The 18638-nt window shown below is 46.5% G+C and overlaps 1 protein-coding gene across 4 annotated transcripts in view; it reads left to right on the top strand.

The window, feature by feature from the left end:
* Positions 1-18638, top strand: part of znf536 (zinc finger protein 536) — a 136777-nt gene that overhangs the window by 48816 nt on the left and 69323 nt on the right. The gene's annotated exons all lie outside the window — the stretch shown is intronic.

Here is an 18638-nt window from a genome sequence, read left to right as displayed (position 1 = left end):
CTCAAGGCTTTCGACGAGGTCAGCTCAGGAGAAGAAGACAAAGTAGCGAGAGTAGTAGCACTACAAAAGCAAAGTAACACAGTACAACTAGAGTAAATAAATAAAAGTAAAGCTACCGCAAAAATGAAGCAAGTCGATTCAGATCAATAAAGCAAAACGAATACGGTTGCCACGTAGATTCCGGCTATTGCAAAATAAATATTCAATGCATATGCAATGTTATTTCGATGAGATTCATCATGTCTTCGTGATTATATAAGCAAATTCTTTTGTTCAGACAATAGGGGAAAAAAAAGGTCTGTGTGTAAGCAGATAACACCTTAAAACAAATTTTTATTGTCTTGACAAAAGAATTTGCTCGTATGCACTGTTGTCATGAAGTAAGAAGGCGTTCGCCATTGGAGGTTCAACCCTATCGCCGGCTAATTCCCGCCTAATCTCGTTAGCTGGTTAGCTCGCGCCGCTGGTACCGTCCGTCCATTTGTACGTCTGTCTGTCTGTCTGACTGTGCGCTCGCCTCAAAGCTGGTCCAGACACTTATGTAACACAGGTGTGTGTGCGTGCGTGTGCGTGTCTGGTCATTTTGGAAAATTCTCACCGAGTTGTAGATGAGCAACTCGCATTTATGTGCAGAGCGCCACCACCTCGCAACACCAAATAGTTTGTTTGATAAGAATTTTTCACGAGCCACGCTTTGAACGCTCATTTCAAAGACTTGACAAAGTGACTCCAAAAGCCAAGCCTGGTTTGGAAGTCGTTTGACTTCATTCTTGACGACATAAACAAAAGTTTGCGATGCAGATGAGTCGTCAAGTACAGCAGTATAGCGCCAACCGCTGCCCAGGAGGACTTACTCCATCTCAGATGATTAGTTTTGGTGCTTTAAGTCCATCCCTGACTTTGAAACCCGACTCCATGGCTCAAGACCAGATCTGGCATTCAAATCCCAAGCCTGACTCGCCTCACTTTCAGTGAGACGGTGCGGAGGCGGCGAGCCAGCGTTGAACCAGTGTCCAGCCAGCGGCCAGCCAGCGGCCAGCCAGCGTCTGGGCGTGTTGGTGCGAGGTCGCCGCCGAGGATGTGAATCACAAAGTCTTCATATTTTATTGACGTGTCAAAAGTGCGGCGGAGGCCGGGGGCTTGGCTTGGCTTGGGGAGGGGCGGGCGTGTCACCTGATCCCGGATGATGATGATGTCACTCCTTTAGGCGTTTTGTCAATCGATTTGTCAGGGCCAATCAGGATTTTGCTGCTGGTTTCCCACTCTGACTTGAAAGCCGATTTGGGAAAACCTGGAAACCCTACTTACTTGAGTCCTCTTTCCTAACTTGAAACCCTACTTTGACACCCTAACACTTGACACATCCTCCTTCCTCTCTCCGTTATTCCTTCTGAAGCCGAGACGAACTTAGCGTGCGTTAGCGTGCGATCCCTTCAGGGGACTTTGGCGTGGCGACGGCAAAATTAAAAAGCCGTTAAGGATGAGCGGGAGACGCAAGGAGAAGCTGGGGGCGGCCGAGCGGGCCGGCGGGCGGGCGGGCGGGCGGGAAAGTGAGCAGAGTCGACGCATCGATCGAGAGCCTCGCGACAAAATGGCAGCTGTAAATCAATTTGATCTGCTGTGTTTTGTAATGAGGTTAATGCCACGTAATGGCCGAATGCCTTAACGCTTAAACGTGCCCTCCAGGAGGAGCGCAAGAGAGGGGGAGGGGAGGGGGGGGCTTGTCTTTCGTCTTCGTTTGTCGGCCTTTCATTCATGGGCGCCCGCCCCATTGAGCTTTACTCAACTGGAGTGTCGGCTCGTCGCCGCGAGGACAGTTTTTCAAGGCCTTCTTAAAAACCCAATTCAAAACACACGATGGGACCAAAGAGGGATTTGTGTACTGCTATCAGGTCATACTGTCGGTTTTAACCAATATGAGAAAAAGTGATTTTGTAGAAAACAGCAACCGAGTGTGTATTTACTGTTTAGTCAATCAATGGCGGCTGTTGGCAGTCAGACGATGATGATGATGACGAAGGTATGGTTTTTGCGTGCCTCACTTGTTCGACACAAAGAGGCGTGTGCGCGTGTGTGCACGCGTGTGCATGCGTGTTTCTCAAGCAGGGATGTCAACACTTGAAAAATCAATCACCATCTGGGCTCATTTGGTACTCGGGGGTAAGGGTTGGGTGCACGCACGCGCACGCGCGGCGCTGTGCTAACGCTTCAATACGTTTGCGCACGTGCATCTCTCCCCCTCTCTTTTTTCCTATTTTTAAGCTGGCGGCTCTTGGCCACCCTCGCCATGCAAGCAGGTGCGCCCTCCTGGCACGCTTGGCGAGGCCTAGCAGGGGGTACACTGAAGGGGGGGGCTTTATTGGCTGATGCGAAGGAGGATTTTGTCATCTTGGGCGTGCTTTTGCGCAGCGACACGGCCATGCCGGCCGGAGTGACGTGCGCTTCTTTTGGCAAGTCACACAAAAACAAATTCGAACGGTCTGATAAGCGTAAAGGTTGGAAATTAAAATTTCAGCCCTAAAATGTGTTTTGGGGAAATATTTGGGGTCGTTAAAAACAGCCCTTTTCTCCCATTAAATACAATCAATTTTATTTTCAAACAGCATGTAGAATATTTGCTACTTGGAAAAACACAACTACTTAAGACAACGTTAAGTTGAAATAGATAAATGATGACAAAAGTCGTCCATGGAAGTAACTTTAAGTACGTCTCTTTGGTCTAACCTCACCCCGTTTCCATCCATCCATCCATCCATCCATCCATCCATCCATCCATCCATCCATCCATCCATCCATCCATCCATCCATCCATCCATCCATCCATCCATCCATCCATCCATGGGGTGGGAATTGTCTAGTTCTACTTTGTCATCACATTCAGCGGGACTTTTTAACACGGCGCCACACCGTAGAAATAGTAACCGGCCCGCGCCGAGTGTTCAGCCCCTTTCGCAATCTCGGCGAAAGGGGCTGAAGACTCCCGAGGCCGCCGCCGTAGCAGCAGCAGCAGGTCAGGGAGTTCACGTCCGGATCGCAGCAGGCGTCGCTATCCAGGAAACGTGGACGTTTATGCAAACAGGTTGACATACAGAGACGTGTGAAATGGTCTGTGAGTGTTTTCCCTATGTGTGTGTATGTGTGAGAGGTGATATTCCGCCCCCCCCTACTCCTTTCAGTGGCACAGCTGTGTGAAAAAAGGAGCGCTGAGTCGGCACAATGGCTTAATAGTCGACAAACAGCAAGCTAAGCCCACGTCCAATCGTCGCACCGCGCTGCCATGTGACCTACATACTCGTATGCGTGAGGGCAAGCCTCACTTTTAATAACACACGGAAAAAGTCTTTCATAGCGGCAGATAAAAACATGTTTTTTTTTTTCATGAAAGCAGCAAAAATCTGGATTTAAGTAAGCCATATTTCACACGCTATAATTAGGTGTCACATCAATGCAGCTAACAAAGCTCCAAATGCTCGGCTAACGAGAAATAAGTCGCCTTAATTAAAATATTTCGGACATTTCGTTCGGTAGACCGCCCGGTGCTACCTGGTCGGCCTTTACAGTAGTGACCCTGTTTTTTTTTTTTATATTTAACAGAAAAAAATACATTTAATGAGAAAGTGTACGCTTATAAAATAGTGATTGTGCGTGTGTTTAACCAAGGTTGATGCGCAAAGAAAAGATGCGGGGCATTGATCACTGGGGTCCTAAAGCTATTATCATGATCTAATTAGCTTTAACATACGTCTGTGTCACGGCCCGGTGCAAGGCCGACTCGTCCCCGATTCCACGCTGTCACTGCGTAAGCGCTAAAAATAGTGCACGCACACACCCACGCCTGCTTTGAGTTTGGACACTTAAAAGTCGAAAGTCGGATGTGATCAAAAGTCAAGCAAAATGTTGGCATTGGACAAAAATACACGCAGAAGCTATTTGGACATAAGAAAAGACAAACACAATACCGACAGGAAGTGAAAAATGCCGACAAAAGTGTTGGGACACAAAATAAAAGATGGACGCGACACCGACAGGAAGTAAAAAATGTGGGCAAAAGTATTGGAACACCACCAACTTTTCTAAAAGTGTTGACAGCGCATACAATACTTTTCTTCTCGTGCAAACTGCGATCGATTGATCAAGAGCTGCGTGGATCAATAATCGTCTCTCCTTATGAACGAAGCGTGCGAGAGACCTTCAGAGCGGCTCGTCCATGAACACCATGCTAAATTTAAAACGCGTCATTGATTAGGTGCTTCTTATCTGGGTCTGTATTATTTCCCAGCATGATTAGCGACGACGGGCTAGGGCAACACAGTGGGTGGCACACACACACACACGTGAGCTCATTAGGACTTCACCTGCACACTTTGCACATTCCTTTATACAGTTGTGGAGAAAAAGCGTGAGGTCTGTTCCCAAGTGAAGGATTCCCCCCGCAACCACCAAGGCCCCTCCCACCCCGGTTTGATTGATATGTGAAATCCGTCTCCCTCGGCGGTCTCTGCGTGTGCGTGTGAAAGGTGCTCATTGAGAAGTGGAGACCACTTTGTCAGGAAACAATCGTGCAAAGCCTTTAAAAAAAAAAAAAAAAGATACAGCCTCTTTTTGAGCCGGAACTTTAATTTTGCGTGTGAGGTCATTTTAATCCTGCTGAATTTTCATAGCAGTTCAATGGTCGCCCCCGAAAGAATGGCGACCCACCCACGAGCCCCGACGGACGACAAGGCCGCACTTAAGAGCCGGGGCCGGGAGCGCCGTTCCTTTGTCCGGCCACAAAGGGGCTTCACCCTCAATGGAGCCCCGATTGGCGCTTTTTAAACCTAGCGCCGACGTCCCCAAAATCACCGGCCAGGATCAACACCACCAAAGTATACTTTCTGTGATACTCCACTTGGGGCTGCAATTCCCAAACACTCCTTCAAATAATTGTTGAGTCCGGAAAGTGTCACCGCGGCCATGCCGGCCGGAGCCCACGCCGGCCGGAGCCCATGCCGGCCGGAGCCCATGCCGGCCGGAGCCCACGCCGGCCGGAGCCCACGCCGGCCGGAGCCCACGCCAGTTCTCTTTAGTTTCATAAATCAGGCTGGGCCGTTGGCCAAATGTTGAATTCGCGTCGATAGCTAAGCAAAACTATTAAATTGTTCCAACTTCTTTCATTTGTTGGACTCGGCTCTCAAAATCCAAACTGAATATCAAGTAAAGTTAACTTTGTGTTTTTATCGACAAATTGGGTGGCACGACTTGCGCTTGAGCGCGCGTCGCTGTTGATGTCCCCAAACAGCGTGCAGTTGATGAAGTGTTTTCTGGCCCATTCTGCATCAAAACTTGACAAAGTTTCCAGATTGTTGGTCAGTTTTGGGGCAAACATGTTTTCTTGCGGCTCATTAGCGTCGGGGCTAAATGTGAAGCGCGTCTCGTTTTGGACCGCGACGGGGTGCTAGCGTGATTCATAATGCTTATTTATGTAGCATGTCGCTGAGCGCAGCAGGGGGTCCTGGCTGGCTCGCCATCCTTCACGAGAGCTCCGTCTTTTTCTTAGGAGGATTTCTCTTTTCCCCTCTGCTCTTGCGATGAAAATAAACTTGTTGTTTTTGATCATGTCCCAAAAAAAGCCACGTAGGAGTCAGCGGCCGTGAAATGGAGTGTAGCACTTTTGGTTAGCCACCCATTCTGGTCACTGGCCAAACGATACATACAAACAAACCGTTTTCATCTATTTCCTGTTTTCCCGCAAATGTAAGCACTTGTCAAGTGAAAGCAGCTTTAATCCTGATGTTTTCAAATCTCATTACCGTCTCGGTTTCGGCTCTTCCCGTTAACGGGAAGATTGGAAACGGGAAGAGCTGTTTTGCCAAATGATAATAATAAATCAATAAAAATTATAAATCAAATAAATGTCGACGACTCTAGTAAAACACAATCAAATGTTTTAATGAAAACTTTAAAACTGAAAAAACTAAAAATTTTATTGAAAGCAATAATTAATGCAAAGAATCAAAATGCATAATCGATGCAAATTAAAACGTGTTTTTGCCTATAATATACTAAAATAATAGATAACTTTTTCATGTAAGCCACTTTAAACAAATAACATTATCTTTCGTTTGGATAAAGTACTCCAAGTCTTTCGTGACAAAAGTCAATCATCAAATAAATAGAAAGTACACAATTTGAGATTCATCCTCCAATCGAATAAAAAATGGGACATGTTCAGATAAATCCAGCGAGTTCAAACGGAACATGTGCTATCTCCATCATGCATGTCATTCTTGCCATCAGCATAAATAGTGTCAAATGTCCTCATTGTGTGAGGGTGACGTTTGTTAAAAGGAGGCGGTAGGTGGGTGGGCCATCAGAAATTGACCTTGTGAACCGTAGAGGGCGGCGGCCATAGCGGGCTGCCTGCGAGGCTCCACGTTTGCGTGACTAAAGACGCACAATTAAGGCGGCCGCCTCTGTCGGCGCTTTGTTGTCGCCGCTCCGAGTGCGTCGCTAACAGCCGCCCGAGAGGCGGACGTGGGTTGGTTGGGGGGATGGGGGGGGTTGTAGTTAGCGCTGGTGGCTAAAAAACATCATTAGGAGCCTCTCTCCTCTGTGTAGAACCCCGGCCCATCTATTCCATCAAAGTTTCTGTTGCTTAATTTCAAAGTGTCAATTTGAATGGCAAAAAAAAAAACTTGAACACACTTGATCCTCATTTTTCCACTTTTGAACAATTATTGATGTATTGCGTGCAAACATTGTCCTCTATCATTCATTCTGTTGTCCCTTGGCTTTGTGGAGGATGACGCAGCCTTTTTTTTTTTTTTTTTCCTTTCCACCATTGTGACTGGTTGTCAATGGGACCCTCTCTCTAAGCACCCCCCCCCCCCCTCCCTTTTTGCCGCACCGCTTAATGCTAGCGCGAAATGCTTCATTAGACAGCTAGGCTGCTGTGAAAGTGGTGGGACAATGGTGGGGTAAACAAACCAACAGGAAGTAACACACACACACACTCAAAATGGCCTCGCCATGGCGTGTGGAGATCTTCCGTGCGGCGTGATGGCGTGGAAAAAAGTTTATTACCTCCCACAAGGACGCCGTTGTTGTTGTTGTTGTCATCTACTTGCAGAAATCAAAGGTCTCTCTGTTAGCTCACCCCCTCCCTCTCTCCCTCCCTCCCGTTGCCCTCCCTCACCCGCCATCCAACTCGCCCTTTTGTTTGATTCCTTTCTCTTGTTTTGTTTTTGTTTTTTTCTGCTTTTTGCATACGTAACGCCGCCACACACGCAAGGGCTTTGTTTGGAGACCTCAAAGGTTGCTTATTTGCTTTTACTTTTCACAAGTAAGAGCGGTGGCTAACTTTTTTTTTTTTTTTAACGCCAGACAGGATGCACCTTCACTTGACGTCGGTATTTATTGTTTTGATTGGGTTGGGCGAAATGACGAAGAGAAAAACTTTGGTGATTTTACTGAACGTTTGATTTTACTTAACAAAGCAACAAACGACAGTGTCATCATTCATCATTGATTTCATCTCATGTCAAGCAGGCTTTCAAGCCGTTGCTCTTTTCATCAGTTTCCACAAAAATATCACAAACTTGACAGATAATGTGACAATTGTTGTTTTGTGGCTTTTGTCAAGATGGATCACGCAACGATATGCGAACGCCTCTGGCTGGCCTTGTTGGTGTCTTCCAATTGGACACTTGATTTCCTTTGAAATAATTTGTCATCCATGGAATAGCAATTTCAGCAATTTCAACATTGGCAGGCTGAAATCCCCGTTTTGAAGAAAAACGTTGCGCCACATCCTTCTTTCGTCGGAGAAAAGAGACAAACTTTCGGGAACTGTCCAAAAAAATGGACTCGTACTATTGAATATTTTCAGAATGGACGATTGTATTGCTTATTCCATCAATTAATGGTGGCAGGAAGTGGGTGATGTCATTTTCTGTCGTCGTTCATATTGTATTAACATTTTGGGGGGGGGCAGGGGGAGGCACAGGCGAGGCGTGGAGGCATGCCCCGAACAGCCGGGCTAAACGGATCTTATTTAGCGAGGCGCCAACACGCCTATGAAGCTGCACGCGTCATTACTTTGTGCTCAAACGTGTTGGCCCGCCCGCTGATGGATGGCCAGGCCGGCGGAGGTGCGCCTCGCAAAGGTCCCAAACAAAAGCGGCGCTCGGATTCGACAACCCAACCAAAACTTGACTGGGTTGAAGTTCTCGGAGGGATGCCATCATGTGCGGCCTTTCTGCCAACATGGGGAAAGTACAAGTTTGTCAATATTAAAATGTTTTGCAAAGAGACAATGTGAAGTCTTCACCAAACTTCATGTAACTTTTTTTTTTTTTCACCATCAGAGGCATCAATGAACTTAATTTTATTTTTTTTCCCCATCTGTGGCTTCCACAGCTTGATCAAAATGTAAACAATGTCAGTGGACTCAAAAGTGCTTCCAGGCTGCTCTTCAGCGATGACGTCTCATAGCGGCGCCATTTTGCCACTCGCTTCTTCTGATTGGTGCCCATGTGCGTGCGTGTTGAATTTGCGTTTGGGCATAGGTCCCCCTCTGCCGCCGAGCGTTTGGACAGGATGGCGACGTTGATTGGCTTTGTTCGGTCTCGCCGGCAGCCGACACCGGCTGACATCTGTTCCCTCCTAACCGCTGCGACTTTTCTCCATCGGGGAACGTGCACGCACGCACGCACGCTCGCACGCGTGCACGCACACACATGCTGTCACACAGCAGATAGATAGCATGACATCCGCATTTGTTTTTGCTGGATAGAAGCTCGGCGACACCATTGTGCCAAAAGCTTCTTGCGTCGCTAATTAAAACGTTACGATGGCAATAATAAGAATACTGATGACGATTTTTGGTTTGAAGTCACGGCGACATTTCCAACAAACCGGCGTGAACCTCTGAATGAGCTAACTCTCTTTTTTGTCATTTTGTAGGTGTGTGTGTGTGTGTGTGTGTGTGTGTGTGTGTGTGTGTGTGTGTGTGTGTGTGTGTGTGTGTGTGTGTGTGTGTGTGTGTGTGTGTGTGTGTGTGTGTGTGTGTGTGTGTGTGTGTGTGAGATTTCAAATTTGATGGCTGCAATAAAATCCCGCGGGATTTATTGATCTTGTTGATTGACATGCAAATCATTAGTTCTTCCAGATAGTGGCTTTTTGCTCCGATGTATTTTGGACTCTGGTCATATTGGACGCTGTCACCGTGAAGGAAAAGAAATAATCCAGGATTAGGGAGGAAGAAAATTTCAGAGCAACAGTGGTCCCAGTCCAAACCACCATCAAATCCATGGCTGTTCCATGGAACGTCCTTTCTGGGTGCTTGTTTGCGTTGCATGGATCGAGCGGTGCCCCCGATGCCGTCATTGAATGGAAACCTTGATTTGGACCAACATTCATCATCTGGCCTTTGCGCTATTCTTTTCAATGACACAAATGCAGTTAGTCAGCTGGCCCAATTCAGCCTGATGACAAAGCTGATTTTATTTTTAACTTGGAATAAGAGCGTGTCACAGAAATAAAAGAAAATAGCAAAATATTTTCAAAGCCACTAGACCAGGATAAGCTCCGGCACGACCCTCGTGAGGATAAGCGCTTCAAAAAACGGATGAATGGAGAGACCAAGATCTCTCACAACATCGTGTAGGACTTGGCCACTTTGGACGCATACTTTACTTTTTACACAAAGTCACACTTCAAGTCCATGGAAATTTGCAGCTTCCACTGCATATGCGTGTGTATGTGTGTGCGTGTGCGCGCGTGTGTGTGTGTGTGTGTGTGTGTGTGTGTGTGTGTGTGTGTGTGTGTGTGTGTGTGTGTGTGTGTGTGTGTGTGTGTGTGTGTGTGTGTGTGTGTGTGTGTGTGTGTGTGTTGGTGCAGACATGTGGAATGTGGAGGCAGAGTGGCATCGACGCACATGTTTTGCCTCATTTTTAAAATACTGCATAAGACAATTTCAAATGAAAGGAAATGGAATTAGTATTAAAATTCAAAATAAATACCAATTCAATTGAATAATGATGAATGACACTCAAATAACATTTGAATCAAAGAATAAATATTGAATGAAAGAAAATATAAATGACAACCAATAAAACTACATAAAATATATTGAAAATATGCACAATATATGCATATAATAATATAAATAAAGCAAATACAAATGTAATTTAAGTGCAAATGAAATTCAAATGAACATAAATTAACATGAAATTACATGAGGTACGTGAATTAAAATAACATTTAAAAAAACATTAATAGATCATATCAAATAAAAAACAGCTTACAATCATAATATAAGGTAAAAAACAACTTACAATCAGATTTTAAAATTTCATAAAATAAATATTTAGATAAGTTTGTTAATGTTACACACAGTGTATATATATATATATAAAAAAATGTGACAAACATTTTAGAGAGGATTGACTACACTAAAAAGTCAGCATGTATGTGAGGAATGCCTGTAAAAAATTAGCCCACTGCTCCGGCAGGCTGTGGTTGCTGGGAAGTCAACATTTTTGTCTTTTTGTTGCAATTAACCGCAAAACACCAGATGAATTCTGTGTGTCTGCGTGCACATATGGGCACGAGTGTGTGTCTGCATGTGTGTGTGCATGTGTGCAAGGCAAGCAGGTGGCAGCCATATTTGAAGACGACAGTAGGGGTCTGACCCATGCCAGGCCCAATAAAGCGGCCTTGTGATGGAGCTTATGTGACACTCCGTCCCCGGGGCGAGCAGGTCCCTCGCTCCCCCGCGCGCACATGTCACACCCACATATACGACGTACACACTCGCACACACACACAGACAAAGTTTGATGACGACACGGTGTCCGCTCACGTCTTTTGTCAGGCCTCCCTCATGCACGCTGCTGACACGATGGCGGTGCAGTTGTGTATGCACGACAATGTTACTCAACGCGCTAAATATGAGCATGAAGATGTCAAGTCAAACTAATTAAACCCAAAAAAAAAAATCAATTTTACGTACGACTCTCTATAAGGAACATGACGATGTTGTCAGCAAAAAGCAAACGGAAGGCAGGAGACTCAGTTTGCATTTTAGCGTTAGCGGTGTGCTAGCTTTTGTGTGGTAGCATAAAGTTACTTAATATAGTTACTAACCAATGAAGGATTAATGTCGGGGGGAAAAAATAGAAATGAACTTGCTAACCAACAAACATTGGAAAACAAGAAATGTAATGAGTGTTTGCAACGTCCACGTCCGACCAGCGTTTTTGTCTGCACAAAACGAGAAGCAGCAAAGAAGAAGAAGAAAAAAAAAAGCAAATTCCTGCGTTCTTAGTTTTCTGGCTTGCGAAAGAAGAGAAAGAACACCCACAGAGGAAAAAGATGCTTTATCTGCCTTGCCCCAATTTGATTACACATTGCGTTTTTTCCCCCTCCTTTTTTACATTTGCATAAATGTCCTGCTCAGCATGTTTAAAGTTGTTTTATTAACGCCTCTTGAGACTTATTTTTTTCTGTTCCCCCGCCTTTACACGTCAGGCTCACTAATTGCTCCGTGATCTTTTGCCGCTCAGCCTCAGCGCTGCGCAAACATCATAAAAATAACTTGCAAAAAAAAAAAAATGTGATCAAGTACAAACTTGCACTGCATTCATTGGTGGTAGCCTTTGTTGTAGATGCAAGCATTGTGGTTTATAGCCTCCGCTAGCACGTTAGCTGTCTTTTTGGCATGTGCCAGGGCCTTTATTAGCACATTGGACTGTGTTAGCAGTCTCCTTTCTATTTGTTAGCAGGATAGAGGTTAGGGTTAGGGTTAGGGTCCCTTAGCCTCGCAGCATCCTCTATTGGAATGCTAGCAGTGTTCTGTTTGTTAGCGCTGTCGCAGCATTTGTTATTTGCGTATTAACATTTCTTTGGCATCTCTCGACATTGCTTTATGCTAGGCTCTGCTATCCACCCCTTAGCTTAGCCATATGCTAGCCCTAACGTCGTTAGTTGCCTTTAGTTAGCTTTAATTGTTGCCTTTTAAAGGTAGCTGTTTTAGCCTGTGTCAACTTTTTACGTAATCATTTCTTCTTTGTTTGTTGCCATGGCAGTAAACATCTGTGGCAAGAAAAATGATTTCCAGGTGAAACTCAAAAATGGAAAGAAATGAGCGTGCACATTAGCCTGCTAGCACACGGCAAAGAAGAGGACCCAACGATCAGCCCTCCTCTCCGGCCTCCTCCCCCTCTTCTTTTTCTTCTTCTTCATAAACAATGAAAAGTTAATGAAGAGGTAACTTAATGATGTAATGAATATGGCCGTTCAAGGTCGAAGCAAGCTGCAGTCTGGGCGCAAGACGGCCGCCGCACGCCGTTTATGTGGCATGCGCGCACACACACACACTTGTGCACACCAATAAGGGCCATCTGCAGTAAAATGTGTGGTGATTAAATATTGAAAAGGTTCAAATGGTACAGTCGAGATTTGGGCCTTTGAGTCAAGTGGATCGATGACGCTTGGCCGCTACTTGTTGAGTGTGTGTGCCTGCGTTAGTGTGTGCTGTGGGCTATAATACATTCCGTCCTATTTTGATATGACGTGATGTCCTGTTTTATACTATATGAAATCATATTTGATGTTAGATCCTCATTTGGGTCTGAGCTTGCGGTACCATGTTGTATCTCACCATTTTGCATCGTAGCCAATCATGGCAGTGATCATCGAGTGGACCTTACTTGTTGTCAACAGTATATCATTTTGTACCTTCCCTTTTTTGATCATACCAAATTGCACTTTGTCGGATGTTGTTCGTAGTTTGGATTGCTGGTGCGAAACCATACGATATAACGATGACACCGTTTTGCACATATATAAAAAACAGCGTCTTAACCAGCATCATATCTTGTCGTGCCGTGCCGTGCCGTCTTCTCTTATTCCGACACCTTACTCTCCCTTACGGTGCGTAATCATATCTGGCCTTACCATCTGTTCTCCTACCTACCGTATCTGATCACGATATCGCGGTATCACGGTCCGATGTGAAACCATATATCGTGTCATGCGATCTCTGACTTTGTCATATTGCGATTTTGTATCGCTGATCCTATTTTTAATTCTTGTATCTTGTCTTATCTTCTCACATCTTGTAGTCTCCACGTCGCACTGGCCGTGAGGTCTCAGCCTCGACGTTTCTCATCGAGACGTTAATGTGCTAGCAAGTAGCCCCGTGTGTGAGATGCATCTTCCGCAAATGGTGTTTGGGCTAAGACCACTGAGTTTGCGATTGGCAGCGGCACACCTCAGCTTTCAAAAGAGAAACCCTAACCCTAGCCCCCGTCCGTCCAAATTGGAAAGCGGCTTCCACGAGAAAGACGCTAATCTGGAACATCGGGGGCTTGCGTAAACACCTTCAAACGTCCTCGCTGATCTATTTTAAAAAGACTCTCATTGTAATCAAAAACAATAACCGCTCCAAAGTCCTCCCCAGCCCCACTTTTTCTTCCCGCCCGAGAGTATGAAATAATATTCTGTGTGTGGGCTCGCCGCCGCCGCTGAGAACGCAAACATTTCACAATAAACTTGTTTAACTCCAGGCCCTTGGCCAGATAGAGGACATGCTGCGTTAATTACCGAGGCCCGTTAAAATAAACCAGAATAAAATATGACCTCCTTTTCTTCACCAGCGCCACAATCAGCCATTCCGAGGGATTAAAAACAAGCAAAAAAAAAACAACAAACGAGGCGTACACCTTATATGTACTGTTTGTAGAGCAAACAGGACGGCCGATCGCCATATCAACATGCCGGAGGAAAAATATTTGCAGTTTGTAACGCAATATGTAAGACATGACCGACGCATTTTGCAATATGACAAGAAACAAAACAAAAAAAAACATTTCATGGAAAATTCTGCGATGTAGTGCGACGTCCAGATAGCGAGCGATTACTGGAGATTTAAAAAAAAAAAAAAATGGTCAACACAGACACCGTGTTTACTTTTCACCGATATTTCCCGCCGCTCCGCTTCACGGCGAGAGAAAGGAGCCCCCGTTAAGCGCCGCGTTTATTATTCTTCAAAGTCTTGTCTGAAAGTAATATGCTTTAAAGGCACGCTGGTGACCCCGCTCACCCTCCGCTGTGTCTACTTTTCGTGTGTGTGTGTGTGTGTTTGAGTTAAGTTGCTGCTGGGTGGCCCCGCGCCTCGCCGCCCCGCCCCACTTTCACTGTGTTAACATAAGAATGCAGGCGGCGGAGGAGGAAGGACGGCAGGAGAAAAAAAGGGGGGGGGGTGAAATAGTTTGAGCGTAGCGGGGGCCGCTGTTATCCACTTAGGACATCAAGACAACGTTGAACGCCTGGCGACGGTGCAGCAAAACTGCACGACGAAAATCGTCACAATGGCTTTTGATTTGTTCCCTGCCCAATCCAATGTCCCGGCTCAATTTACTCACTTTCGCGAGTTCATGTCGGGGCGAAGAAGTTGTCACAACGTCTTGATGAGGGACATCGGGAACATCTGGATGCCATGAAGGGCCCTTTGTGTAAACGAGGAGCACAGCTCGGCAAAGCCACCCAGCGAGCGTTGTTGACAACTTTTTGGAGAGAAGCACGGACGGACGCCCGCTCACTCATGTTTGTACGCAATAAGAGGAGAGGCACCACTTGGGATGAGGAATATGAGCGATTTGCCGCCATTGGATGACAACAATAAATCATCCTTTGCCATCCCATGTTGTATCTAATCTTGCATCATGTCACATCTGGTCGCGTCGTGTCGTCACCTAACGTAACGGCGGCGGCGGCGGCATCTCACCTCGCATCCTGTCTCGGTATCTCACCAAGATCCGCTCTGATGTTTACGCAACTTTAAGAGATCATCAGATGATACGACTCCCAGAAGAGAAATCCAGTTTACACCAATCAAAGACATTTAAGACTCGTTTGATTCGCTTAAGAGCAGCCCAAACGTAGGTTTTACAGGAATTAAAAAGGCAAATAAATGCCAGGATTGCTCGTCCTTCTTCCAATTGTGGAAGTGACCCATCTCGGACAAAAGTCAAGCCATCAAAATAAAAGCACGGCCCTAATCCCGACCGTTTGGCCACACTCTGTTTGGGCCTACGGCGGTTTCGGGCCTTCAAAATAAAAGCGCAGGCCTTTTTTTGATCGGAAGTCTTATGCTAATGTTGCGATAGCGGTTGAGTGCTTGAGTTGTTAGTAGTCATAGCCCCGCCCTTTTACGGGTACCTTTGCCACCCCGACTCGTGAGTGGCCTTTTTAAGGTAGCTGGCCGGGTTCGGGTCAATCGCCAGATTTGGTCGGGTCTGCGTACGAGTGATTGTTACCATGGCAACTAAGGCCATCGTGAGCCAGCGGCGAGTGACGGGATGGACTGGACGTGCTTTTTAAAGCATTTTACTTTGGACAATGCAAATTCAAGCGAGCTGTCTTTTTTGACGCGCTCGTAAACAAACGGCGGTGACCGTGTAATGGCCGCCTTGTGTGTGTCTGCATGTGTGTGTGCGTGAGAGAGGGCCAGGCGGACATGAGCAGGATAATAAGCGTCATGGCATCTAATCAGATTTCTAAGAGGAATTGATTGTTGTGCGGCAGGCTGCGCTTGACAATAAGCTCGCATTTAAGTGTTAATTTTTATGCTAATGCGGGATGCGGCTCGGCTCGGTCCCGCCGCTCGATCCCGCGGCTCGGTGCCGAGACCCCGCCCCCCTCGCTCCCCTTGCCCCCCTCCCGCCGCTATGAAAATTGTCCCGCGCACCAAATGTCAGCCTGCCAGCCGGCGTGAAGGTTTGTAATTTATGAGCTATGTTTCAATTAGAGCGCGTCATACTTGTTAGGTGACCGCACGCGCCCCTCGGTGATGTCAGCTTTCGCCGCCATTTTGGGGCATTTACTCGTGATCGTTAACCAACTGGCTTTTTTGTCTAATTCTTTGCCAAATGTCACCATTTTTATCGCCATTTTGGTATAATTGTCACCTTTTTTTTTTCAAATTGTCACTCATTTTGTCAAATTTGATCCGCGTTAATCATTTTTACATCCTTTGACCAATTTTACAGGCACCTATTTTTGTTTCAACCTCCATATATCACTTCGTTTCTCCATTTTTTAAAATTTTCACCACCACTTTTGCCCACTTTTCACTTTTTGCGCATTCGAACAATTGTTTCCTTGGCAAATTTCACTTTTCATGTTGTGGATCATGGTTTGTTCAGTTTTTCCCTTCACTCATTTTTCACTTGGCCTTTTTTTTGTGTTTTCAATTTGAACTCTTTGAATTGATCCTTTCACTTGTTTTTGGAGCATTTCGTCTCCTCGTCATTTGACAGAATGGAGTAGTTTATAGAGTGCACACAATGCCGGCTCGCCAGCCAGCCAGCCATCCAGCCAGCCAGCCAGCCAGCCAGCCGGCGTGCAGACATGTAATTTATGAGCTCTGTTTCTATTAGTGTGCGTTGCACTTGTTAGGCAGGGGAGCCGAGCCGCACGCGCCTCTCTCTCGGTGCCGCTTTTCACTGGCTTCTTTTAACGCCGGTCGGTCGGTCGGGCGGACGGTCTCAGCTCAGTGGCTGCTACACCGAGGCCTTCGTGTATTATCATCTATCGGGTGGTCCTTGCCCCCCGGACAAAAGGCAATTTAATACGATTTAATGACACTGCCAAGGAGTGTGTGTGTGTGTGTTTGCGTGTGTGTGTGTGTTTGCGTGTGTGTGTGTGTGTTTGCGTGTGTGTGTGTTTTTAACGGCAGTCGTCACCTTGACTGGGTGGCTTCCGCCTCAATCTGACAATGAACACCTCAAGATGACATTTAGCTTTTTTTTTTTTCGTTTTCAAATGAAAGGAGAATTTGGGCTTGTTTTGGATACTTGATTATTTTTTTGAATTGACACTGATTTGATGATAATTGTGCACACGTAATTTTGTTCAGTTTTTAGATGGTCTTCATTTTCTCTTGGCCGTCTTCATTCCTTTTTTTGAGGGAGGGGGCATTCCTGACATTCATGACTTTAATTTTTTGATTGTATCTAATGACAAATGGTCCAACAATTTAATCAAAATGATTCTGTCCACAATTTGTTATGGCCAACTTTGGCTTCTTTGTTGTTCACTCGTTGTCATTTCCACTCACCGGGACTCATTTTAAGCCTGTGTGTGCAGTTTTGAATTGGGGAGCATTTTCATTCTCTATTTTGTCAAATCTTCCCGTTTTTGTATTTTATTTGTCCGTCCTGGAGTGAGTTATATTGTTGTGTGGAGTTTGAAATGGCGGCACGCTGGCGTGCGGCGTGCCACCAGAACGCCAAAGCATCCAAACGGCACTCGGCGGGCCCCAGAAAGCGCGCTGAAAGGTTTGGATCCAATTCACATATAGGTCAATTAAATGCACCAACATCTGCTCTCTCCCCACCATTTGCATATAGCATTCATATGTTAATGACGGCCCTTGTTTTTTTTTTTCCCCCCTCTCTTTCTCTCTCTCTCTCCTCCTCTCTTCCTGTGCGTGTGTGCGTGCATGCATGCGTGCATTTCCTCCTCCTGTACTTCCTCCCCTCCTCCCTGCCTCTTTTGTACGGCCAAACAAAACCATTTTTGGATTCCCCTTTTCCCGTCCTATTTCCACTTCCTGCCCGCGTTAAAGGGGAGGTGAGTCCGCCCCCGACGGCGGCGGAGGGAGCCCCTTTAAAAAACGGCGCCCGCTCGCTCACTCGCTCGCTCGCTCTCCTCCCCGAGCAGCTTAATGCCTTATAAATGAATGATGACACAGATGGACCAGCGATAATCTATTTAGAATGCCTCACAGCAAATATTGTTGTGCAGATGATTAGACCCGCAGTCATTTGAAGCCCGAAACGCCGCCTACGCGCGCGCCTGCACGCTTGCCTTCTTTCCTTGCCGTCGCTTTCCAGGGCTTAGCAGCCAGCGGCCTCCAAATGGCATTCCGATCCACGTTGAGCTCCGAGGCAGGGCGGCCGCGCCGGGTCATTTGGGTCATCTCTCAAATCTACTACAAGTTGCTGGTGGGCCCTTCAAGGCAAAATGCCTCCTCGCCCGCCCGTGGGAGCTGCGAGGGGGATGTCCTCAAAGTTTACAAACCAAGATGCCAATCTGAGCTTTTCAGCGACATAATGCTATTTTTTACGAGGGGGGGTAGGATGTCCCACATCCGGGTGGCGGAGGAGGAGGATGACGCCGTTGATAAGAAGCGCAGCTCGCCAAAGGTGGCAGCCGGCGAGCCGATAAATAGAAGCCGCTATCGACCGCGTGAAAATGAACGATCCCCGAGCGGCCGCGCAGTATTTGGCTTCAGCGCGTCACGCTCCGTCGGGAGGGGATGGATTTCCAAAACGCGCCTCCGGGCGCACGCTCTGATTTCATCGCTACCGTCGGGGTCACATTTGACCCTTTTTGACATTTGACAGCTAGAGAAATACGCTAAATGTCACTCCGCCGCTCTGAAATGCGATGATGCCGTTGGTGCGAACGGACTCGGATGGATTTCCGATTGAGCGATCGACGGTAAATCCAAGAAAATGGTCAAATGCTTGCGAGGGTGCTCGAAGCGGTCTCCAGACCTGTTTCCGCTGGTCGCGCAGAAAGTGGGTCATGCGAAGTCCGACCCAAACAGAAGCGTACGATATCCAATGCAATATGTACGTCTTTCC

The sequence above is a fragment of the Syngnathus floridae genome, chromosome 3, assembly GCF_059516105.1.
Source record: "Syngnathus floridae isolate MCC-2025c chromosome 3, RoL_Sflo_1.0, whole genome shotgun sequence".
NCBI lineage: Eukaryota > Metazoa > Chordata > Actinopteri > Syngnathiformes > Syngnathidae > Syngnathus > Syngnathus floridae.
Note: the sequence above shows the minus strand (reverse complement) of the source record. Positions and strands in the feature narration are given on the sequence as shown.